At 41.8% G+C, this 26,475-nt stretch overlaps 1 protein-coding gene across 11 annotated transcripts in view; it reads right to left on the minus strand.

Annotated features, from left to right (window-relative positions):
* Positions 1-26,475, minus strand: part of TSNARE1 (t-SNARE domain containing 1) — a 451,136-nt gene that overhangs the window by 374,117 nt on the left and 50,544 nt on the right. For 3 of the 11 annotated variants that reach the window (XM_072925080.1, XM_072925078.1, XM_072925079.1), the window contains exon 4: positions 19,565-19,621. The exons of the other annotated variants lie outside the window; for them this stretch is intronic. The gene's annotated coding sequence lies outside the window, so the exon portion shown is untranslated. The remainder of the gene's footprint in view (positions 1-19,564; positions 19,622-26,475) is intronic. 11 annotated transcript variants of the gene reach the window in all.

A 26,475-nucleotide genomic window follows, 5' to 3' on the forward strand; every position in this document is an offset into this window, starting at 1 on the left:
ACAAGACCATGCCACACTGGTGACAAAAAAACCTGGTGAGACACAGCATCATCCTGAGTGACCGAAGAAAATGGATGTGTCCTAGAGTTAAAAAACTCATCAGCACAAGGCATCAGGCTATAATTACATGAAAGCCAATTCCAGAGGTGGGACGAGTTTCCAGAACAGTCCAGCAGGGATCAATTAGGCATTGGAACAGTCTGCAACGTCCAACTCTACTGCCAAGTTTGATGAAACACTAACAAAGAATCAAAAGAGGATCCAGAGGAAAGAGGGCCTAAAAGAGAGATGGAGGAGGACTTTGGATAAAGTGTATGGAGCCACAGGACAAGGGAGGATGGCTTCAAACTGAAGGAGGGAAGGTTTAGATTGGATATTAAGGAAGGAATTCTTCCCTGTGTGGGTGGTGAGGCCCTGGCACAGGTTGCCCAGAGAAGCTGTGGCTGTCCCTGGATATCTGGAAATGTCCAAGGCCAGGTTGGATGGGGCTTGGGTTGACCTGGGACAGTGGAAGTTGTCCCTGCCCACAGCAGGGGGTTTGAACTGGATGATCTTTAATGTCCCTTCCAACCCAAACCATTCTATGATTCTTAGAACTTGCTCCCTTGGCATGCAAAAACTGGAAGCTCCTGGAAGAAAGAAGTGATAAAGACAATTTAAGTGGAAAACTGATGCTCAGCAGAAATATCAGGTCATATAAATCCAGGAAAAGAAATTCTCTCTTGGCACTGAGGTTCTCAGGGTTTCCAAGCCATCCTCCCTGGATCAGTAACCTCTCATCTCAAGGCCTGTCTTGAGCCTGTGGTTAGAGTCCACGGCAGTGTCACCAACACCCCAGCTTTGCTGTCTGAGGCCCTTCAAAAAGAATCATCCTCTTCCCCAGGAGCTATTTACATTCCATTTTTTTACTCTCTCTGTTGAAGTGTTTAAATTATACAGATACATCACAGCCTTACTCTTGTCCATTAAATATTAAAAGGAATTTTTTGTTTGTTTATGGAGTTTTTTTTTTGCTGTTTGATCCTTTATTTTTTTTAAATTTAGAAATAGAATGCAAGGAAACAACCATGTTCAACTTTGCATTAGTGCTGCTCTACCTAAATTATTGTATTACAAACATGCATGTTTCTTGTTTTTGCAAAAAATTTTTGTTTGATAATGGGATTTTAATATATTCTTGATCTCTCACCTAGGAGGGTGTTTCTTTCAGGAAAGCAGAACTACAAAGAAATATATTTAAGGCAAGAATAATACATAAGACCATTAACACTATGTAGTGAAGTAAATAGAGCACTTGGAAAAAAAAAAGAAAATAAATTTAAAATAAAAACACACAAAAAAACCCCCAAACAACCCAAAACAAAATATTAAAATGGGAGACTTACATCTACAGAAACTAAGAAAATTTGGAAAGACAGATTTTATTCTAGGTCATGGCTTGAAACAGCTCCTGAGTTTCTTCATAACAGGAAAAAATTTGGGGTATGGAGGGAAAGTGTGGGTTTAATATCATCTTTATTTCTCACTACCCAAATGTATTTTAACTTGCAATAAATTAGTTTTCCTCAAGCCGAGTCTGTTTTGCCCATGAGGGTGATCAGTCAGTGATCTCCTTGTCTGTATCTTGACCCACGAGCTTCCTTATCCCATTTTTCCCCTCTCATGCAGCTGGGAAAGGGGGAATGAGCAGCTGGGTGGGTTTGCAGAGGCTGATCCACCACAGGCAGCAACAGGTGTAAAACACAGCAGCTCAAAAGTGAAATTAGAAAGTTCAGTTTCAACCACGTCCAAAGGTTTAGCCCTGTCCTTGTAACTCTTCTGACCTGCTCCTGGCCTCACACATTAATGGAGTTTTTCCTTTATCCTGAGATTTGACACTGCTGTTCTCCCCCCTGCTCCACATTCCCTTACAGGACAGTATTTCCCTCTTGCAGAGCTGTTTTCCAACCTAACCCTTCCTCTCTTGCTACACCTAAATATTCAACAAATGAGCACCCTTTAAAACATTCCTCCACAATTTGAAATTAATAATTCCAGGTGGAAGCTGTTTCTATTTTTTTTCCTCCTGTGTTTCTGCAGCACCCGGGATCCCCAAGTTGCCTATTAAATAAATATATGGCAAAATGGAGCTACAAAGAATTGGACACCAAAAAAAGAAAAAAAAAATGCTGAAAGACTGTAACAGCAGAAATCAGCAGAGATATGACAAACACTGAAATTAAATCCACCAATCTGCATTCACCCCAGCTTTGATTTCAGCTATTAATGTGCAAATGATGACTGCTCAGATCTGCTGTGCTGCAAATTGCTCAAGTACAGATTCACACACCTTGATAGGAAGCTAATAAGAAAAATGTTATTATTCATCTCTCCTACATTTACCTGTAAGTGATGATATGGGCCATGATACAAATGCACACAAGATCACCACTCTTGATTCTTAAGACATGGACAGTTAACAAGTTATTCAAGTGCCATTTTAGCTACTTGCTCAACAATGTCCTTACTCCAGAGAAGTAAGTCCAGGCATTTTAACTCCAGAATTTCATAAATTTTAAACAAAGAGTTAAGTTTCTTCTCTTCTAGATCATCAAAAAGTTGTCAAATTCCCATTTACTGCCTTTTAACTCATTTATGTGACCACAAGGTATCTCCCAAAGAAATGTCCATGTCCATGCAAGAGTACCAAGAATTACTGAATCCATTCATTCCTCCTGCAATTTGTTCTACTGGTTTTTATGTCCATTGCTGGAGGTGCACACATACCTTTTCTCTTCTGGCAATTTATTGTCTCCGTGTTCCAAGATGCCACCATCACCTTTTTTTTCTCTTAATTCATATTTCTGTGTAATTTTATGCTTTGATTACGCCTCTAGCATGAGGAAGCACATGATTCCATGTGTGGGTTGTAACACATTTTCCCTATTAAATGTGGTAGCCTACAGTCTGCAGAAACCACTAAAAATTATTACTGGCTACAAGAAGATTATTTTTTGGGTTGGGTTGGTTTTTTGCTGACTGGTTGGGGAAGGGTTTTTTTTGGTGTTTTGGTTTGCTGGTTTGTTTTCTTGCAGACCACAAAAAGTCTTCATAACCTGTTTTGATTTCCCTGTCCTCAGCAACCTCCTGATGGGAAAGAGCATTAGGGGAAGGTTGAAAAACCCAACCCATAGCAATCAAAACTTTGCAATTTTCAGCACAGACTCCACTACAAATTCTGACTTTTCTGACACCTGGTACCTTCCACTCACCTTTTATCAGCTCACCCTGTGCTAAGTAAATGAGTGCAGTGGTTTTCACAACCCCATCAGGAGCTTCATCCATTAACAACAGTCCTCCTAAATTCCTTCTCAAAACAGGATTCCCCAATTCCTCCTCTTGCCCACACTGAGCCTCCATACACCACCACAGCATGACAGACAGACCATGGAATCATTTAGGTTGGGAAAGACCTTTAGGATCATCCAGACAACTGTTAACCCAGCACTGCCAGGGCCACCATTAAACCATTGTCCCTATGTGCCACATTCACAGGTCTTTAAAATTCCTCTAGGGATGGTGGCTCCACCACCTCCCTGGGCAGCCTCTTCCAGTCCTTCTTATGAAGACTTTTTTTTTTTCCTGATATCCAGTAGAAATGTTTCCTAACAGAACTTGAGGCTGTTTCCTCTTGTCCTTTTTGCTTGAGGGATGTGTGACACATGGCTCCATTCTATGTCACCTAAACCAAGCCTCTAAGTGCACAGCCTCCTCCATCTACATCTGGCCTCCCATGGAGGAAAAGAAGAAATAAAGAGAAAGTGAAACAGAAAATAAAAGCAGGATTAAATACCCCTGATGATATTTATCTGCTCTCCCACTTTCCCCTACAGTCACCACCCCAGGTCACAGAGCAGAGGAAGCAAAAGTGGATTTAATGATAACTCTGACCATGAAGATGCCACCAAACAACACCATGTGTACAACAACATTTCAATCAAAACTAATTTAATTGCAGAAGTTCAAATAAACACATGCATAAAAAAATTTTTAAAAAAAGTTTTACCATCCTTTAATGCTCTAAAAAACCCCAAGACACCACTGTGGAAGCTAAATGTTCAGCTAAAGTGAGTGGTTTAAATCCATAGAAAGGCTTTTACTTGGATCAAGCATTCCAGACAAGGAAAAGGAAAAGGAAAAGGAAAAGGAAAAGGAAAAGGAAAAGGAAAAGGAAAAGGAAAAGGAAAAGGAAAAGGAAAAGGAAAAGGAAAAGGAAAAGGAAAAGGAAAAGGAAAAGGAAAAGGAAAAGGAAAAGGAAAAGGAAAAGGAAAACCTTCCAGTCTCCTTAGGTTATCACTGCACCATCCCTCTTTCTTCTCTGTCCCTGAAAAAATCAAAAGTTTTAGTCATACTCAATAAATTAATGATTTATAAAACTATCCGCTTTTCTATGTATCATGCCCTAGTTACCCAGAAAAAAAAAAAATCCAACCAACCAACCCACTGTATTTGGTGGGAAAATGCAGTAGCGGTAGAATCAAAAAAAAGCAAAATCTCCTTATTTCAATTCCGTAAGAACCTCTCCAGAACTTCAGACCGCCTCTGCTACTACTTTTTACTACTGAACAGCTCCATTTCACAGTCTCTGTCTGTCTGCACACGCCTTGGATTCCCACATGGCCATCCAGGAGCTCAAAAATGTCACGTCTGTCATTAAAAATAACCTCCAAACACTTTTTCCTTCATTCATTCATAGCAAGAGGTGCTTCTTTCTGGGTGAACTTCCAGCCTGCTTCAGCAAGCAGAACTGACTCACTTCTCCCACAAACTACTGCGTGCCTTTTACATTATTCATACTCCAAGTTGTTATTTCTCTGCATTAGCAAACAAGAACAAAATATCCAGGGTTTCATTTTTATGTCTTTCAATGAGGTGAAAATGCTGTCGATGGATTTCTTCCTCAAGCAAAAAGTTTGCTGGACCAACAGCCTGCTGTAATTAAGGTTAGACACCTCAATTAAAAAGAAAAATCCAATTTTTGGTGTGTTGTTTCTTTCCGTGACAAAATCATCGTTTCTGTATGTGATACGTGAGTTACAGGATGCTGCCAGAAAATATGTAGCACATAAATGTAAAATGATAGAGGTTATGAAAGGTTATTCTGAGTTCAATAATAAACACATTGCAGCAGAATTTTCTTAAAGGTGCTGGACCAACCTGCAAAAGATTGGAGATGGAAAAGAGGTAATTAAAGAGGTAACTCCCATCCCTGGCCCAGCTGCTATCCCAGTCTTCTGGGTGTTTTTCATGGCCTGAGGCTTTAACCAGTTTTAGCTTGACAAATGGGAAAAAAAAAAAAAAAAAGCCTTAGCTAAGATCTCTTCCATATTAATTAAAAACTTGCTGATGAGACAGAAGAAACAATGCAAGCCATGTTACTGCCCAGAGAGGTTGGGGATGCCTCATCCCTTTAATAAACACTTGGATGAGGCTCTGAGCAACCTGATTTAGTGCCTTCTGCACATGGCTGGAATTAGATGGTCTTTAAAGTCCCTTCCAACCCAAACCACTCTGTGATACCCTATATATAACAAATAAAATGTCTGCAAATATAAATACATAATTTGGTAACTTTCATAACTGAGCATGTTTGGTTTAATGGTTTGAGAGCCAGGTTAATCAGATCCTTGCTCCCCACTCCCCCTCATCCTTGGTCACCTGAGATGCTCCCACAGCGTAAGGGTCTCAGGGTCTGCTGTGCTGGGATGACCCCAAGATTGTAAAAGTCCTTGTTTCCCAGCCTGTGCAGCCAAAGGAGGAGTCTGAAATGCGTAGGATTGGCTTCTCAAGGTTGTTTATTCTTCCTTACCTATAACATTCTTTCTCTGACCTGCTGAGCTCTGTCTAGCAAGGAGGCCATGGCATTCTGCCTCTCGCCTTGGGCGGCATTTACATTTTATATCAAAAGTTACACATAGTCTGTTTACAATATTGTGCCAATACCTCTCCTTAAACCAACAGAAAAGTGTCACCATCACACCAAGTCATGGAGGACAAGAAGGAGAAGAAGGCTAGGACATGCCCAAATCCCTCCATCTTGACCCCCTGAACTACATTCTAGAAACCCCAAATTTCTACTTTCCGCCCTGTGTTGTTCAAATATCACACTACTCAAACCCTTGTGGCTTGTAATTCCTCATACAGACTTGGCAACCTTTTCCACAGGCTAAAATTGAAGCCACAAGTGTTTTTGACTTCTTGCCAAGGTCTCTGAGACCCCTGCTGGGGTCTCGAGACAGCCAGGGCAGCCAGGGGGATGTCCTGGACTCCGACACAAGGGAACATCCCAGCTCTCTTCCTACCCCATTCACTGCCTGCATTTAGAGGGCTCTGCTCTGCAGCTAAAAACTGTAAGGTTAACTGCAAGATTTTACATCCTTTCTCAAAATTGGGGTAGGATGCAAAGAGCAACGGGATTCCCTTCCTGTTTCTATCACTTCTTATTTTTCTTTTTTTTTATTATTTTTTTATTCCAAGTTTCCTTTGCAGCACAACTTGCATAAATTAAACCCTGAAGAAGGGTGGAAGGAGCAGAGAGGGAAATGGAAGGGGGAGGGAGGTGTAATGCAATTATAACACCTAAACCAATCTATTACAGAGCTGCAGGCGACAAGGACAGAGAGATCTTGTCATGAATAATTCCTCCTGCTCCTGAGGGCTTCACCAGCTCAGCTTCAGCCTCCAACACCCCCAGCACCAGGAGCAGGAGCTGCCTGTCCTGAGCACCACGGCTTACTCTGACTGGACAATGAAAGATGTCCTGCTCCCCCTGGCCAAGAGTGATGCAGGTGAAGAAGAGCCAAGCTTTAATCAGAGAAGAACTGATAAACACATCAAGGTGGTGCTGGTGGAGGCTGTTCTGCCAAGGTGAGTTTTGCAGGATTTAGGGCTGGTTGGATGCTGGTGCCACTCGAAGCATATGACCAAAAGTAAGGCTGTGTAAAACATATTTACGAACTGCACTTGACCTTCTCTGAGTCAGAGAAGTTAACTTTTCCTATCAAAAGAAAAAAAGAGGCACAAAAAAGGAAAAAAGTGAATGCCACAAAGGAGATGGGAAGTTCCAGGTGCTTTGCCTGGAACTTCATGGGAAGAGCCACCATGATCTCAGGGTGGATATGGAGCACTGACATTGTAGAAATGAGCGGGGAAATTACAAATGGAATTCAGATTTTCATTGCACAAAAAAAGAAGGGAGAGGGATGAAATCCTTGACTGTACGCCACCATGTCACTTCCAGAGAGTGGCTTTTCTGATGCCACTGTACTTCACGTGGCAGCTTTAAAGGTTATGGCTGAAGGGGCTCTTCCAGCAAACCCTTCAGTGAGCTCTGAGTGAAATAAAAACACACAGCAAACAAGACAACAACAAAAGCAAGGCAAGCACAAAATTTCTGAGCAAACAACCCCAAAGGCTGCTGCCTCTCTCTGGAAACCTTCCTGCCACCCTGCCTCCTGTAACACTCTCCCAAATTCACTTAGTAGCGGAATCATGCACAGCAGCACCCAGGTTCAGTGAACAGTGAGGCACATCCTACCACAAGGTCAAGAGCAACCTAGAACTGCAATTCCTGTCTGTCCAGCCAGGCAACATGAGTGTGTAGCATCACTCTCATTTCCAGGCAAAATGTTTCCAATTTCAGATATCTGATACCAGCAGTGAGGCACTCACAAATAATGGATCATGATATGAGCTCAGAGAAATTTTTAGAGGAAGCAATTGAGGATAACCAAGTTCAAAAAGGACTTAAAGAAAAATCCTGCCAATTCACACTCAGGAAAACAACAAATAAACCATAAATTAATAAAGTACACCCAGCCAATCATACACACTACTTCTCCCTATTTTGACTTGAACAATGAAGTCTTATGAGCTCATGATGTTGTCCTCCAGCAATCACCATCATCTTGCTGGTGTCTAAATTGGAAAGAAGGCTCAGGGGAGACTTTATTGCTTTCTACCTGAAAGGAGGCTGTGGAGGTCAGCCTCTTTTCCCAGACTTCTGGTGACAGGACAAGGGGTACTAGCCTTAAGTCATGCCAGAGAAGGTTCAGGTTGGAAATTGAAAAATTTCCTCATGAAAAGAGTGGTAAAGCATTGGAACAGAGAAGCAGGAGAGTCATCATACCTGGAAGTGTTCAAAAAATGAGCAGATGTGCCACTTTCCCATATGGTTTAGGGGGCGTGGTGGTGTTTGTTCAAAGGTTGGACTTCGACAATCTTAAAGGACTTTCCCAACCTTAATGATTCCATGATTCTACAATTCCATCTCAACACACTAATCCCTGGACATGATTTACCCCAAGGGCCATTCAACAGCTCCAGCAGGTGAGAACAGCAGTGGTACCATCACAGCTGAGGGTTACCAAACTGCCCACAGGCAGCAGTAACCAAGCTGGAGCCTCCCCAAGAGAAAAGCTGATGTCCACAAGCACCCCCCAGCTGGAAAGTCATGGCAATCAGAGGATTGGCCTCAATCCTAATTCTTGTCTTTTTGGGTCAGTAGTGTTATGGACAGGTCATGGCTGGGAGCTGAAGTGGGCTCCCATGGATGGGAATGACCGTGAACCTTTTCCAGCTGGTTAAAGACAAGGGCCTGGCTGTAAACACAAGATTCATGTGGCGTTCTCACAGCTGAAGAGCAGTTTGCACGTCCCAGATCAGCTGCAGCCCGGAGGGCAGATGAGTGAGGCAAAAAACACACCCATAACCACCTAAGAGATACTCCATCAACAGGGACCCAGAGGGGGAAGATCTACTTTGATGCAGAAGGATTTGTGAAGTATTTCAAGAGCCACATTTACTCATAGGCAACAAAAAGAATGGGACATTCCCTGGCATCAGGAATATTTTGATTTGCAACGGGTGCCTTGGAGTTGTGATCATTTTCCCACCAAGGCACCAGTTACACCACCTAAAAAACACAAACTGAAAACTTGTTTTCTGTTTTTCTTCCTCAAGCTGAATCCCACTTGGATTTTATCTCTGGGGTAACAAGGATACTGATGCAATAGGAGCACCCAAAACCAGAACATCAAATTCCTTATTCCCTAAAGAGTTAATAAATGCAGCATTGACTTTTAAGCTGAAAACCATTTGTTTTGGTTGTTCACTGGGGCTCTGCATGTGTGTGTGCTGGTGGGGGTGGGATAACCATAAAAACATCCCACATGAAACAGCATTAGCACATTCCTTTTGTAGACATTTTCCTCCTTCTATCAAGGAACTATTTCACAGAATAACCCCTCACATGCACCATCTAGCACAAAAAATAAAAATATGTGAGTCTACAACTACAAGAGCAGAAGGTGAATAGTATCAGGGTGTTTAAATCATGCTTTCCTTGCTCGATTCCACTGGTTGCAACCTTTGATGGAGTCAAGCACCTTATTTAGGGTATCTGCTTTGAAATAAAGGGAATCATTTTCCAGACCATAGAGGGCTAAGAGCTAGATGCACTTTAATAGTTTCTGCTGTGGAGAACAGCTGGCTATGTTCCAGGAAACTGTTCTACTTATTTACCATTTTTATATTTATCTACTTGTAGATATTAAAAAAAAAAAAAAAAAAAAAAGAGACAAGGCAAAGGGGTGGTGGAATAGTGGAATAGCAAGTGAAGGGCTCAAGAGATGCTTCTCCCAAAGCTCATCCATTATCAATTTGATTTCCTCAGCAGAAATCATCTCATTTCAAGTGGGAAACAAAATCTTCCCCATAAGTACAAGAACACCCACAGACCCAGGACCACATTTTCAGTACAAATGAAATTTCAGTCCACAGGAAGGCACGGAGATGCTCCAAGAGCTGGGGCCCTCCTGCTCTGGAACCAGCCTGGGACAGCTGGGGGTGTTCGGCCTGGAAAAGGGAAAGCTCTGGAGAGACCTTAGAGATCCTTCCAGTGCCTGAAGCAGCTCCAAGAGAGCTGGAGAGGGACTTGGACAAGGGGTTCAGTGACAGGGCACGGGGGAATGGCTTCAAACTGACAGAGGGGAGATTTAGATTGGATATTAGAAAGAAATTGTGTATTTCTTTATGAGAGAGTGATGAAACCTTGGCACAGGATTCCCAGAGAAGCTGTGGCTGCCCCATCCCTGGAAGTGTCCAAGGCCAGGTTGGATGGAGCTTTGAACAGCCTGGTCCACTGGAAGGTGTCCCTGCCCATGGCAGGGGGTTAGAACTGGATGATGATTAGGATCCCATCCAACCCAAACTGTTCTGTGATTCCACGATTTTTTGTAGGATGAGAACATTCTGGGGAGCTGAGAGCAGCATCTGTTTGCAGTAAAGCCTCACTACCTGCCCTCAAGGTTTATTTGCATTCTGTCACAACAAGGTGGCTGAGCTCCCAAAACCCCACATGTTTAACTGGAGGAGCAAGCCTTTAGTATTATGAATTTTAAAATAAATATATTATAATTAAAATATATTATAGTCAGCCACCAAGCCCACCTCCCTCCTGACAGATATCCCTGCTCTAAAAAAAAGAAACAACTCAAAGAGACTCTCTCAACCTTTCCCCAAGCAGAAAGTGGATGCTATTTAAATCTAGCACACAAAGGAGAGAGAAATTGAATTTTGTGGAGAAATGACGTAATATGGTGAAAAATAACAATCAAAGGCTGAATTGTGCTATTTCCAACAGGCAGCTCAGCATCCATAGCTGTGTTCCTTAGCTGTGTTCTCCTACAAGAGCATCCTGTCAAAAAGTCACATTAATTTTCTACAGCCCATATATAGCAGTGACATTTTTATTCTGCTAATTGATTAAAAAATGTGGTAAAAATAAAATCAACTTTTGAACTACCTAAGAGCAGTAGATTTTTGGCATGGAATGATGTTATTTCAGATGAGTGTAGAGTCTTTTAAACAGCACATTTGCCATGGACAAAGCTCTCTGCAGGCACCTTCTCTTGCCTGCAAGGATGATAATTATTTTCAGAGGAATAAATCTTAACTTTAGTTTGCAACATCTCTTGCAGCCCTTCGAAACAGCATGATCTGAATTCTTTTCAGTGCAGCACTGCTGACCTTCACACATATAATATTACAGTCATTAAATATCCTTTCTAGACTTGTTGATGAGATCTACAACTCTGGACAACTTTTCCCGTGCAAAACTGTAACTCCACACCATGAAAGGAGAGGACTCTGGGTAGTACCCACCTCAAAGGAGTCGGATGCTTCTATTTTTTTATTTTCATGCATTAATTTTCAAAACAGGTTAGGAATAACTGGAAACTTTCTTAATTTACCCTGCTGGCAGGTCCCACTCCAAATGCAAGTACAACTCTGTGGCAGAGAAAAGCGAACTTCTCTAGGTTTAGTTATTTGCCATTTAATTCATGAACAGAGCTGTAGCTTGTTACAACTCTGTAACTCTCTGAAGCTTTTTGATATTGAGGGAGAAGGGGAGAAGACCAACTTTAATGCACACATCCAAACACAAGCACATTTTAATGCTTAACAGGGACATTTTGATGCATCAGTAGATGTCACACCTTTGGAATCCACAATAAATACAAGCTGTGGGAACCAACACATCATCACTGCTTCCAGAAGCAGCAGAAATGGGCCAAAAATGGATTAGATGCTGATATCTTTTGGCTGGAAAACAAAGCAGATTACTTCTCAGGAAGGCACTCAAAACCCAGCTTCCCAACTTTGCTGCAAGCAGTGGCACAGAATTATTTACAGGCAACAGGGGCCTACACCAAAATTTACTGAGAGCACTCAATGCTTTCCCCTTAATTTCCAATTCCTTGTGCTCAGCATTTAACAGCCTGCACCCTATGGAGGACTTTGCCTTTTACTGAGGACATCACAACCCTGAGTTTTTTTTTCTAAACAATCTAAAACATGACATTTAAAGGCATCATGGACTCCAAGGGACTTCCACATAGCTCCTCTAAAATCAAGTTTAATCAGAGAAGAGTGGTGGTATCCAAAGGCATAAATCCTCCCTGGCTGCCAGATTTGGAGTCAGGCACTTCACAGACTGTGAGATGGGTGGGCTGATTGCACAATCCATTACTCTAAATTGACCTTAACACTTTCATCTAACAAAATCTCTGTTACCACAAAACCATGGGACCCTTAGAAATGCCCTTGGCAATCCTTTTCCAGGGTAACTGGGTGGTTTGTAGCATTTAGTAGGTGGGAAAAGGACAGAATGAGAGTATAGCCACAGAAGTAGATGATCTTGTGGATGGCTCTTAGAGAAAACCATCAAATGTCTACAATATGTCATAAAAGGAGCTTAAAATAGGATACAATGACTCAAATCTGCTACAAAAATCAGCCTAAACTGCTACAAATTGCTTTGAATCCTTTCTGTCTACCTAGTCGAGGACCACTCAAAACTACTCCTCAAAGCCCCATGTATTTTGCTGAACCAAAATGCCAAATACACCAAAATGCTGTTTTCCAGTTGCTCATCACAGAGACCAGTGCAGGGTGCACCACAGACCTCATCTTTCAGTAAACCAAAGCCCCCTTATACACTTCCATTAAGATTAAAAAACATTCAGGGATCACAGAAGCTGCACGGATCCAAGAGAAATTCAAGAACACCGATCCTTGTGGGAGGGTATCTCCCACAAGAACATTATTTTCCAATATTTCACTTGTGATCTCCAAGGAGAGGCAATTAATGCTTGACTTCATGTATAGAGACATAGGGGAACACCTGAATTTAGCAGCAGACAACTCAAAGGATGACCTGGTCTGATGGGAGCTGTCTTTGACCATGGCAGGGAGGTTGGAATGACAAGACCTTGAAGGTCTCTTCCAACCCAAAAAAATTCCATTACTGTGATGAGAGCACTTCAAGGTGTAAATGTGAGGGAAGCAGAAAGCTGCTAGGTAAACCCTCCAAAATTATTTTTGGAACACTTTGTTAAAGGCAATGAATTCAATAAGAGCATAACAGGGAGTGATGCAAGTCCTCTTGCAGCACTGGTTCTTTGCCTCCCACCCTTGGATCAGCCTCTCCGGGGAAACTCTAAGAACTCAAAAAAAAAATTGTAAAACCCTAAACTAATAATAATAATGGTATTGTGAAATAGAAATAATTGTAAAATGCTAAACTAAAACACAAGAAAAGGTCAGGTTGAATTACTGCATTGGAGATAAATTTTCACATTAATCTTCCCACTGTGCACAGTTCTGAGCATTCCTGGAGACTCAGATGAAGGGATTTTGGAAAAGACAAAAATGAGAGTGGTGAGGCACTGGAAGGGTTGCCAGAGAATTTGTGGCTGCTCTGTGCCTGGATTTGTTCAAGGCCAGGTTGGATGGGGCTTGGAGCAACCTGGGATAGTGGAAGGTGTCCCTGCCCATGGCAGGGGTTGGAATGGAATGAGCTTTAAGGTCTTTTCCAACTCAGACCATTCTATGGGCAGAAGGAAAGCTCAGCATGGAAGTTTGGGATGAGCAATACTGGCAGATTTCTCTCAACATCCCAGAAGTGGTTTTGAGGGAAAGGAGGGGGAGGTTTAGCACTGCAAAGTGAAGCAGAAAAGTCAGCAACTTCTCCACAGCCAGAACCACTTGCGAGCAACAAAAAAATTGGTTACAGAGAAACCTAAAGACTCAGCCTCTATTTTATAAACGAGAATAACACTGACCTACTTTCCAGCACACTTGCAAAGCTGCTGGAGATGCCACAATGAAAGGCACTACAGAAACCTAAACACTGCCTCAGATACACAGCAATAAGGTTATCGCTGAAATGCAGCAAGGCACTTTCTACAGTGAAGGTAGCAGATAACAGATCAAATAATACAGAGAGCTGGAAAACTTTTTTTTTTTTTTTTTTTTTTTTTTTAAATAGGTTCCTTAAACGCATTCAGGACATACTCTTGCAAATGGTTTCTCAGATTAATAATCACAAAAAAGCAAAAGGAATTTCTTTACGTGGCAAGGTTCTTCTCTGGAAGAGCCCCACAAGATGAACTGCATGGAGCTCAAATTGTTAGCTTAAAATAAAAGGACAAGCTGATCCAGCCAGGATTCACATCTATATGGGATAAGGAATTAATCAGGTCTTGGGTGATTCAAAGGAAGCTCTCTGTGGTAAAATGGAGGAATGTAAAAGAACAGAAATTTCCCTGGTGGAAGGAAGAAGAGGTCTTGCACACTGCACAATATATCTAGCTTTGCTAGGGGAAAAGGCAAAGCTGGGCTGTTGAGTTCTTTAGAAATTACTTGGTTTCTTGCTTGCATTCGTACAGCCACATAAATGAAGCTCAAGCCTCCACCAAGATGTACATTTAAATTATTATTTCTTTCCAAAATGCTGAATTTGCCCTTACCATTTATAGAGACAAGTTTTCAAATCTTCTGCTGCAGCAGTTCCTCCCCACATTCCCACTGCCTATGAAAAGATATTCTTTCCTCCAAATGGGAAAAGAAAATCAATCTTTGTAGGATGGGGGCTTTGGTAAGCAGAAAGGGAGTGTGTCTGCACAGATTACCAAAAAAGAAAAAAAAATTAGGACAAAATGGAGATAAAGATAGCAGGTCCATCAAGAAAGCTTTCAAAATGTGAAAAATAACCATCAGCTCTTGATTTCAAGAGCTCTATTGCACCAATCAGCATTTGGTTCTTTCATTTTCATTTCAGCCATAAGACCACCACCTGCTCAACCCTTTGTATTTCTTCAGAAGTCCTATTCAGACATAAAAATCTAATCACAGAATCATAGAATAGGTTGGGCTGGAAAGATCCTTTAAAGGTCACCTGGTTTTAATCCCCTGCATTGAGCAGGGACATCCTCAACCAGACCAGTTTGCTCAGAGCCCTGTCCAATCTCACCTCAAGAGTTTCCTGGGATTGGGAGGCTACAGCTTCTCTGGGCAACCTATGCCAGGGCCTCACCAGCCTCAGCATAAAAGATTTCTCCTTAATCTCTAGTCTAAATCTACCTTCCTTGAATGTAAATCCACTACCCCTTCTCCTAACAATATGCACCCCACAGAAAACCTGTCCTCCCCTTTTTATAATTCCCTTTAGGTATTGAAAGGCCCCAGTAAAGTGGAGGGCAATTAAAGCTTTTAAACAAGTGAGAGAATATCTGGAATTAACCATTCAGAAGCCATCAGTACGAAGAAACACAGTCTGCAGTCCAGTAACACACAGAAACTTTGGCTGTTTCACTGGAAATGCATCTCAGAGATGTTTTAAATCCCACAGACTCATCGGAAGCAGCCAAATCTGCTCCCAGCAGGACCCACCCACCCTGTGGAAAGGCGACCCCCAGCATGGGCTAATCCATCCCAGCCAGGTCACCCAGGCATCATCACCTCCAGGGGGGAATTTCCCATCCTCTGGACTGCCTGCTTTGCAATAACTCACACCGTGATGCTCCCAGTGCCCCTCCTCAGAGGCCATTTCACACCTTCAGAGATCTCACTCTGAAGGCATTTTTCCTCCCAGTCTAATCTTCAGAAAAATTTGACAGCAATAAAAATGTAATAAACCAGCCAGTCGGATTATATATATATACTGCAGTCTGAGAAAGATGAAAGGCTGTATTGTTAAGAGATATAATTCCAGTGGCTCCCACAGTGTAGCCTGTGCCTACACAGAGGAAGAAAAGGAGCTGAAGCAGCTTATATTTTGTCTTATAAGTTGCCTAAAATAAACCCAGCTTCTGATCCTCGGCTCACATCAGGAGAACAGCGCTGAGAAAGCCAATAAAGACCTGCCAAATATCTCATGAGGACAAAATACCTGTTTGTTCTACCCAGCTCTTGCCAATGCATCAAGTGAAGTGATATGAGGAAGGGAAAGGAGGACTGTGTGCCTGGGAATCAAATATTCAAGAGCAGAAGGAAACACACCCGGAGTTATTCTGAGTCAGTTTGAAGAGAAATCACTGCAATCAGATTGTGATGAGCAGTAACTGTGTGGCTACAGCACCTCAGCAAATACTCTTAATTTCATGTATATTGGTAGATATTAAAATGCCCTTAGTTTAATTTCTATTGCTAGACATTGGAAAAAAACACCACCAATTCTTTTTTAAATCAACTAAATCTCAAGGAAGACAAAATAAAAATAAAAAATTTAGCCATGAGGCCTGATCGAAGATAAATTGCAGCTTTTATAACAACAATAATAATTTATTCCACTGTGGCACTGGACAGCAGATGATTAAAGATGAGCAAAGGTCTCCACGCATCTGGATTTATACCAGGCCACTCCATCCACTGGGTTACAGGAGCAGCAATTAATCACTGCTGGAGAAGGGAGGCCTCTTAAGAAAATCTTGAGGTTTCAGAAGTGAATTGTAACACCTTTAGGAGGCAGTTTGTCTCCACAGGAGCTGAGACATCTTGAAAAATGGTAACTTACAAGATTTTAGCTTGTCTTTTTAGAGAAACTGCTATCACCCTTTTGTGTTAGGGAAAAAAAAAAAACACCAAAAACCCAACAAACCATCATAAGAAACTGTTTAGACACATAAATTCAAATGCAACCAGCTTTCACCAAAAAGATCAATGGGATACAACTGAAGACAGCATTAAACATAATTTGACTGCAAAACTCTTGGAAGAAAATATCTCCTTTTTTGTTCATAATTTTCTGACTGTTGCCTCATCAACCCAACAGCCAAATTTTCTGCCCAGCTCCCAATCCTGATCAGAGAAATGAAAATTCCAATCTGAGAAGAGCTGATCAAGAAATAAATCTCTTCAGCAGCTCAATGGCAGACCTGAAAGGGTAATTTCAGAGTTGCCATCAGAGGTGTTTTGGAGACCTGCAATTTACTGCTGAACACGGGGTAAATCTGTGCAGATCCACTTCATGGGGTAGGAAGGACCCCCCTGACATTCTCACCTAAGATAAGACAAACTCAGAGTCAAAAAGAATCACATTCAGATTTACATGTACATCCTTTAGTAAATTTGGATTTAAAATTTCACTAGTGTGGACTTCTGGGCAAAGAGTTATCTTCCAGTAAATCAACTGGAGGTTAAATCACCAACCTATGTCCTCTCACTGCTGGGGCTCACCTTGGCCTTGAGTCCTCTTGGTCATCACTCTTTGCCATCAGTTGACTCCTCAACTCAATACTCAATACTCTCGCAACAAAAATAACTTTCCCCAGTCTTTCCTCAGATTACGGAACTCATAAATCATCTTTATCGTGTGGGCGGGAGGAAAGAGAAAGCCCTGCAAAGTTTTGACTATGAAAAATATTAAAAGTTCATTCAATTCAGATGAGAAGTTCAATTATGTCCATATGTTTTCATTTTCTTTTTTTTTTCCTCAGAATCCAGAATTCTATACATATAAAGGTTGTAAAAAAAGTGTATTGAAACAAACAAAAAATATATAGTATGAAAGAACTTGTACTGAATTAAGTATTTAGGAAGAAAAAAATTTCACCACTGGAACAGTAGTTTTAAAAATCCATATTTTGGTTCATTTCACTTAAAACCAGGCAGCTGCTTTCACAGTCACCCACAAAAATGATGGAGAACCTGAAAAAGTGACAGAAGGGCAGCATAATGGGGGAGAAAAGTTGAGAGAATCAGAGCACAAAAAAAAAATATTTGGAAGAAACTTCCACAGATGTATTGTTTGAAAAAGATCACAGAAGCCACATCCCATTCCACAATATAATATCCTCATTCTTCATTCTTGACTGGCACTCAATTCCTTCCCCTGGCATCCCTTCTGAAACAAAACATGACATGATCACAGAAGGTTAGGAAAAGGCCACACAAATTCACATCTGCACTCAGACCTTCAACGGGAAGGAGGATCTCAACAATTGTTATCTGATGATGTATTTGAAAACACATTAAAGAATAAAATGCAGCCAAACCAAAAATAACGATCACAGAGCAAAAGCTGCCTGAAGAGGAATGACAACGCCAACCAGGAGATTGATTTTGTGTCATCTTTTACACAGAGAAGAGTATTACAAAGAGGAAATTTGACAGACCAAATAAATTTGTGTTGGTTTGACTCTTCCACTCCCAATCAAATACTCATAATCTACAGAGAAAAACCAGATAAGGAGAGAACAGAAAGAGAACAGGGAAAAAAAAACCCACAGCACCAGCCCCAATAATAAAATTCTGTCCTAATAAAGATCTGAATAATGAAGGCTCTTTTTAAAAATAAAAATAAGAAAAAAATCCTTTACACTAGATAGAGAGATATCAAGTAATGAAGGAAATTTCATCCTACATCAACTTAGAAACTCTGTTTTCCCAGACTCTTGGAGGGCATCTCATCTGGGAAGCAAAGCTCAAAGGTCTCAGCTTAGTACCTCTTGACAACACTTCACAGCAAAAGCCCTTGAGGAGCCATTTTCCTTCCCATGAATTGATAACATCAATACTTGACAGCCCTCCTGGAGCTCCATGAGAAAAAAAAAAAAAAAGGAAGGAAAAAAAAGGGAAAAAAAAGCCAATTTTGGTTGCATCATTCAGCAATACACCAGAAGAAATCCTACAAGTCCATGTGGAGATCCACTCCCACATGAGAATTATGTTTTGCAGCACACTTAAATACCATCTGCAAGAGAGATAAGGAACTGGAAGACACTCACAGAGCTTCAAAACACGATCATCAGTCATCCTCTCTCTCTAAAACTACCAAGTGCTAAAAAGAGCCACACCAGGAGGGTGCAAGCAAAGATGTGGAGCTGATTAATTCATTAATCAATAACCACTTCCCAGTCCTGCTTGGGTTGACAGAGGGAGAATAAGTCCATGGGACAGCTCTGTGTCATGGAAGGAAAAGGCTGAGTAATGCAAGGTTAACACATTTCTATGTTAACACACATTTAATAATAAGATTAACGCACATTTTGCCCACAAACTTGACACCTACATATTGCTCCAAGCCCCATCCAATATGGGAATGTTCAAGGACAGGTTGGAGGAGGCTTGAAGCAACATGGTCTACTGGAAGGTGATCCTGCCCATGGCAGAGGGTGGGAACTGGATGATCCTTAAAGTCCTTTTCAAAACCCAAACCATTCTGTGATTCTATGATTATGTACAGGTGTACTTTAGGCTTCACCCAAAGGCCTTTACACCATTAGGTAATTTTTTCCCCCCTTTATCTTCATGGAATCTTCACTAGATCCTGTGTTTTTGGGCCAAAAGCTTTGGTGCAGAATTTATTTCACAGCTATTACAAGGTACATTACGCTAATTAGGACACACATTACGGCCTGCTTTGTGCCCTGTGATAAATCACACAGTGCTGTGGTCTGGAGTAAACATTGCCATACATCTCTGGACACTGCTGCATGTTTGACCACTTTCATAAATACAACTATTTCTGTGGTACAAGTAGGATTGGCTACAGGGACTAATTTATCACCATTTTCTTTCAGCACATAAACAGTGTAGTAAATTCTGTAGCTTCCAGGGAAAAAAAAAAAAAAAAAAAAAGAAAAAGAGGTAGCAGTGGGATTTCCTTCAGTGAAGTAGCATCAGTTGTATTTTTCCTTCAGTAACACACCAATTGTTCTTCATTTTCCAAAAATATACTCACTGTGTCATGTCTAGTGTGCAGTCAAAGACTGGTTTCTGGCTTTCAAGCTTGTCACACCTGAGAAATTGAGGTGAAGAGAGGACAGCAGGCTCAGGCTCGTAGTTTTTAAAGACTTTGGTGGTATTATGAGCTTTCCTTCCAACTATCCCCACACAGGTTTGTTCTTACACAAAAGCTCAATTTCAGAGGTAAATCTTATCATTCCATCAAATGTGCTGAATTTCACACACTGTTCAACAAATATGGGAGGGGGAGAAATCCTGACAAAATATTTCTGCAGAAGAGCAGCAGAGGTCGGATGCTCAGTGTCCCACACACACATCAAATGTGCCACCATGAGCCTGGTATGCTTTCCCTGGGTGCAAAAGCTTTATTCCAACGTGCTCAGGCTCCATCTACAGCAACTGAGACATTTTTATAGGCTGTGACCTCTCTGGGACAGAAGAACCAGAGCTGGAGCATCACCTGGGAGTCAGATCACCCAACTAGAGCAGCACGAATGGGTCCTGGGACTGGAAGAATTTATTTCACATTTAGATATCCAAATTTAGCATAGTGTTCCAAGCACACATCATCCATTGATTCATTGTTCTCTGCCCCATCCATGCAAAAAGCAGTAAAAAAAAAAATGCAAGGACAAAAAATAAAGTTCCACCCTGGATGATATTTCAGGTCAAGCCCCTGCTCCCTCCCTGTGGCAGAATTCACCAGAATGTTCCCTCACTTAAACAACCAAAAACATTCCCTGCACCCCCACCAGATGCACCAAGAGAAAAACCATCCTGTGAGATGCTGGCTGGGGTTTTGTCCTTCCTGGACACAAACATGCTCACCACTGGCCAGGAATCTCTGCTGCATTGAGAATTTCCTCCTCCAGCAAAGTCCTGCCCTAGGGACCACACAGTGAATCCCAAACTGCTTTGAACAGATAAATGATGCTAGCACAGGTTTAGCTAAATTTTCATGGACAATCCCACAGGCAGGACAGCTCTGGTGCTCTCCATATCGCATGGAGCCAGCAGAATGCCACCATTTACAAGCATGTCCTGGATAAAAAGGACAGAAAATTCAGAAAGCAAGAGCAACTTTGCCTCCAGGTCTGCCTTACCCAGAGTGAACTGGACTTGAGAAAACAACAAAGGAGAATCCAAGCTCCCAGGAAAGCCACCAAAAAAAAAAAAGAAACAGCTTTAATATCATAAAAATGACAAAAGATAGAAGGAGATGAGGTGTTTTGAAAGGGGACCATGTATCAACATGGAACCTTAATTCAGCAGAAGACAGCTGGACAGACAGATGTGACAGCACGGAGAGGAGATCAGACAGAGTGAGACAGAGGCTTAAAACTTGAAAGGATTGTGATTATGGCTTAGATCCTACACATAGATACTGGAAACAAAAGACATCTCCATGTTCCACTTTTTTGAGTGGTATCTCAGAGAGGTTTATGGCCTTTGGCATGTTTAAATACTGGGATGCTGGTTAGCCCAGACTGGAGACATGGTAGGATATGCACCATTAAAACCCCCTTGATCCCAGTGGGAGCCCTGTTCCATGAACTAAGAAAGAGGAGGATCCCTGAATTTGTCTTGTGCAGGAGGAGACTTCACAAAGCAGCTTCCACAGACTGCTGGGATGGAACTTCACTGCACAACACAAGCAAACACGACCAGCATCATGTACAGATTTGTTCTTCAAACCTAAACAGATTCCTAAGAAGGTTTCTGTGTGTGTTTTTACCTGAAGATCCTTCTTTGCATTGTGACTGTGGTCAGATTAACATTTCCACTACACTGAATTTGACAGTCAAGAGACATGAATGTCAGCAGCCCAAGCAAGCAAATCAGTCAATGCACAAAACCCAGATAGCTCAACACAAGCAAAAGCCAAAAAGTGTCAAGCTCTGCTGCCATTCTATTTCCACTCCTTTGGCTCTCCATGGCATTTCAGAGCTCAGCCATGCCTTGTATTGCCATTAAATGTAAATATTTCAAAAGGTGCTGCATCAACAACTGACTGCAGAGCTGTGTGGCAGTGCTATAGCAGCAAGGCTACACCCTAGTCTTGACCAAAGGACCAAAGTCCTTAAGAAAGGTCTCAAATACAGCTCCAGCAAGATAAAACACCAAAGCTCATCCCATTAATAGGCAGAGAAACACCCAACTGTGAGCAACCACCTGATATCCTGGAACAATTCTGCTGCAGGCACTCCCACATGCAATAGGTCAGCAAACCCCCATATCCCAATTCAGGGGAAGAGCAAATTCCACATTAAAACAATGGGAGACAATGGAAATTAAGGATGGGCAGCCCCACTTTCACGCCCAGGTGAGGAGGTTGGACCACACAAGCAACAGCCACAGCAGTAGAACCAGAGAATCACAGAATATCCTGAGTTGGAAAGGACAAGGATAATCAAAATCCATCTCCTTGCCCTGCACAGGACACTCCCAAGAATCCCACTGTGGGCCTACAGGTGTATTGAAGCATTCTTGTACACACACCAGTCCTGAAAAACCAGCACTGAAAGTTAGGAGCTTCCATCTGCTCTTTCCCAGACACCCTAGAGACTCATATTACTTCCTCAATTACTTCCAGGGAAGAGCCAAGAAAAACAAGGCTGTGGTCCAGACATCTCTGCTGAGCCCACAGGGAAGATGGACAGTGGTTGGAGGATTGCAAACCAGGAATTTGTTCAGAAAGAGAAAAATCCACAGCCTCAGACCTCCCACAGGAGTTGAGTTCTTTCCTCCTCTGTATAAATGTATGTTGTGTCCAGCTGTAAGGCAGAAGTGGCCAAATTGTGATATGCAGGAGGAAATTCGGCCAACAAGACTGCACTGTGCACTGTGCCTGTGTCTGAAGGAAAGAATTAGGGCTGGGCAGTCCTTCCTGGCTCCAGCAGGCACACAGAAGATTCCTGGTGTCCAACTGCACGTCCAGCTCAGAGCATCTCCCTCAGCACCTCCAACCACTTCACTCAGCCTGTTTTTCCTCTGGTGGAGGAGATGAAAAACTTCTGATATGGAGCCAACACATAGTGGAGGCTAAGCAAATTTAAATGCCACGAGCCAAAGGCAAAGGAGTTCATAAAATTACATTTTGTCACAGACAACCAGGAAGAATGAGATGATCTCAAAGGACCCTTCCAATCCAAACCATTCTGTGATTAAGAGCTCAATTATTTCCCATGATCTGGGCTAAACCAAAAAGAAAGGTATGAAGATCTGAACCTGGAGATACAGCCCCAACAGCATAACCTGAAATAGCTCTGTCTTCATCATAACCCCACTACAGGATATCCAAGGGACTGGCTGAGGACATGTGGGAAATTGAGACTTTGCCAACAACTTTAAAAATCCCCTAACAGCAATTCCAAACAGTGCCAAACTCTTGCCAACTAAAAATTAAGAGTGGGTACTAACTAAATCTTGCACATTTCTTTTCCTGACTCACATGCTCCATGTTTTTCTTTCATAGAGGACAAACCTTCCCAATTTTCCATTTAAACAGTGGGATTGAAAATCTCATACAACCAACCACATGTACAAATAAAGCAGCCCTGTAGTTACACCTCTGCTCAGAAATTAGATTAATTGCCACCAGTAAAACTATTATGTTATCTGAAGGTCTGCAGGACATATAGGTATTTAATGTATTATAACAAAGGTGCAATTACTTTAAGTAAAAAGGGGTAGAGTTTTTAAAACACAGAGTTGTATTTTATACCAAAGCTCAGGATTTCTTCAGAACTTCTGCAGGCAAAAATAGGCCCAAAAAACCCCCAAAAAACACAGGAGAACTTGATCATAAAAGACAGAAAAGTCAAGGTTAGTTTTATCCAGGTCATGACTTTTCAATAGTTGGGATTTTGCTTTTCTGCCCTCATTAGAGGGAGATGCTACTGCAGAAACATGGAAAAATTATGGGTGGGTTCACAGCTTGTGTCTGTGCCAGTGGACTTCTCCTTGGATAACATCAGATCCTTGCAAACCCTGTCAGAGCATTGCCAAAGCTGATCTAACTGGGAGTGACAGAGTCAGAAATCTCTTCCTCACCAAAATCAATTAGGAAAGTCTATCAACTTCCAGTCCTGTAAATATTAACTTTCAAAAGCTATTGAAAAACACTGTCTTTTGGGTTTTTTAAGGAGAAAATTGTTTATCGCTTCAATACCATGAGTCAACTTCTCTACTACCCAACTCTTTTCCTCCCCTTGTTCTCTAAAAAGTAATTATAAACCCAAATTTTAGAATATATCGCAAATATCCCATCAGCCTGTAGAATGTCCTCCCCTCACCCATATCCATCTCTCATCATATTTAAGTACCTGCTAAATCAGACAGTAAAGTTTTCCTTTGAATTATGGCTCCCCTATAGCAGCAGCAGAGACTATGTAAGGTATTATAAATATAGTTCTTAAAAGACAATTTGAGCTGTTTATCAGAAATGTCCTTTGTGAGAAAAAAAACCACTTAGTCCAGTTAAGGCCAACAGCCTCTGCAGGGCAGGTCTGGGAAAACTTCACCTCAGCCAAGGAACAGCATTTAGAACCATGGAATGGTTTGAGTTGGAAGGGACCTTCAGGACCGCCCAGTTCCAACCCCCTACTATGGGCAGGGACACCTTCCACTAGGCCAAGTTGCTCAGAGCAGCATCCAAGCTGGTCTTCAACACTCTAAGAACCCCTTTCTTCTAAAATTCCCCCACTTTCCTGAAAAAAAAAGGTGGGGGAAACTTTTCAGCAGGGCTTGTTGCAATAGGACAAGGGGGGATGGCTTTAAGCTAAAAGAGGGTTGATTAAGATTAGATATTAGGATGAAATTTTTTACAGTGTTGGTGGTAAACACTGGAAAAGACTTCCCAGAGAGGTGGTGGATACCCCATTCCTAGAAACATTCCAGGTCAGGTTGGATGGGGCTGTCAGGAACGGGATGTGGTTGAGGATGCCCCTGATCATTGGACTTGGGGACCTTTAACAGCTCCTTCTAACCTGAACTATTCCATGATCTGTGTCTTGTAAAGATTTCCAGCACTGAGCTTCTTTGTTTAGCCTGCTTTCACTGTAGACACAGTAGGGGAAGGAAAAGGAAAAGAGGAAGGAAGGAAGGAAGGAAGGAAGGAAGGAAGGAAGGAAGGAAGGAAGGAAGGAAGGAAGGAAGGAAGGAAGGAAGGAAGGAAGGAAGGAAGGAAGGAAGGAAGGAAGGAAGGAAGGAAGGAAGGAAGGAAGGAAGGAAGGAAGGAAGGAAGGAAGGAAGGAAGGAAGGAAGGAAGGAAGGAAGGAAGGAAGGAAGGAAGGAAGGAAGGAAGGAAGGAAGGAAGGAAGGAAGGAAGGAAGGAAGGAAGGAAGGAAGGAAGGAAGGAAGGAAGGAAGGAAGGAAGGAAGGAAGGAAGGAAGGAAGGAAGGAAGGAAGGAAGGAAGGAAGGAAGGAAGGAAGGAAGGAAGGAAGGAAGGAAGGAAGGAAGGAAGGAAGGAAGGAAGGAAGGAAGGAAGGAAGGAAGGAAGGAAGGAAGGAAGGAAAAGGGAAAAAAAGACAGATTTGTAGACACTGAAGGAAAGGAAAAGAAAAGAACAGGAAAAGTAAGAGAAAATATAAGGAAATGGATGGGGGAAAGGAAAAAATACAGGGTTTTCTTGTCCAATTTAAGGGTCAGAGAAAAAATGGAAATACCATATTTCCTTAACTGGCACTGGGAGGGTATGGAACTATTTAAAAATACAGTAATATGCCAAATTTACTAATTTCTACAAAAATCAATGTCCCCAGCCACTGGTTTTTGTTTCCTAATAGAGGTTCTGCATGTGCTTAAGTTAACTGAGCTTTGGTCAATACATGATGCAATTTTATGTATTTTTATTATAAAAATGCCTCCAGTGTCACAAAAGGCTGGTTCTAAGAGCAGGGGAGGATCCAGACTGTTCAATGCCCCTGGCAACAGCTTAATGGGAAAGCACAGATATTTTAAATTACTTTTTAATCACTTCTAGATATTTCACCCCCAAAATTGTAACCACTTACTGAATAACCGCACCTTATTGGGAATGAGCGATGCCAGCAGGTACAGACAATATTTTTCATTTTGGCAAAGGTGCTCTGATCCTTTGGAATAATATTCACACAGAACTGCATTGAAGTTGAACTTTTTTAATTCTCTGCTTGCAGGTTTTCTTTATTTCTGCATTTATTTCTTTTTATGTTCTGTTTAAAAAACAAAATTGATAGATTTCATTATCTGCTTCCCAGCTGCTCTTTCAAAACAGACAGAGAACACTTTTTTCTAACTTAAAATACAGTCCTAACTCCAAAGTTCCCAGGAAAAGATCCTTCCTGGCTGGCCAGCTTGAGCCAGAGCAGATCATCTCAGGCAATTACATTGCTGAGGAGTCTGGGATTTATGACATAAGCCACCCTGCAGAAACAACTTTAAAACCACAAACATTGATTCAAAACATTTTAACATGTTGAAATGCTCTCCCTAAGTGACAGGCACTGTGCCATAGCCTCTCCCCTTCATTATCCCAACCCTCCTTGACTTTTTGATTTCTCCTGCTCTGCTATAGGTTGTAGCTATCTGGAGAATGAGAGTGGGAAGCAGAGCTGAGTTGGGAAGTCAAAAAGAATTTCAAAACTTCATCAACATTTCAAATTTTACAGAAAATCTCATTTTAGAAGAGAGCGATGTCCTTTCCCTTGGAATTCATACAACAGATTTGGATAGTGCCACAGGGTTTCCTCTTCCTACTGTTTGATGCTGGGTGAGTATTCTGTGGGCTCTGGAGACCATTCCTGTGCAATCACTGCTTGTTTGCCTTCCTCTGCTCTGTAGCTGCCAACACAATCCTCTTCCAAACCTACACACAGCTCAACATTGTGATCCATCTCCAAGGGATGCCGATCACAATGTTGAAC

Source organism: Taeniopygia guttata, chromosome 2 (assembly GCF_048771995.1).
Source record: "Taeniopygia guttata chromosome 2, bTaeGut7.mat, whole genome shotgun sequence".
Classification (NCBI taxonomy): Eukaryota; Metazoa; Chordata; class Aves; order Passeriformes; family Estrildidae; genus Taeniopygia; species Taeniopygia guttata.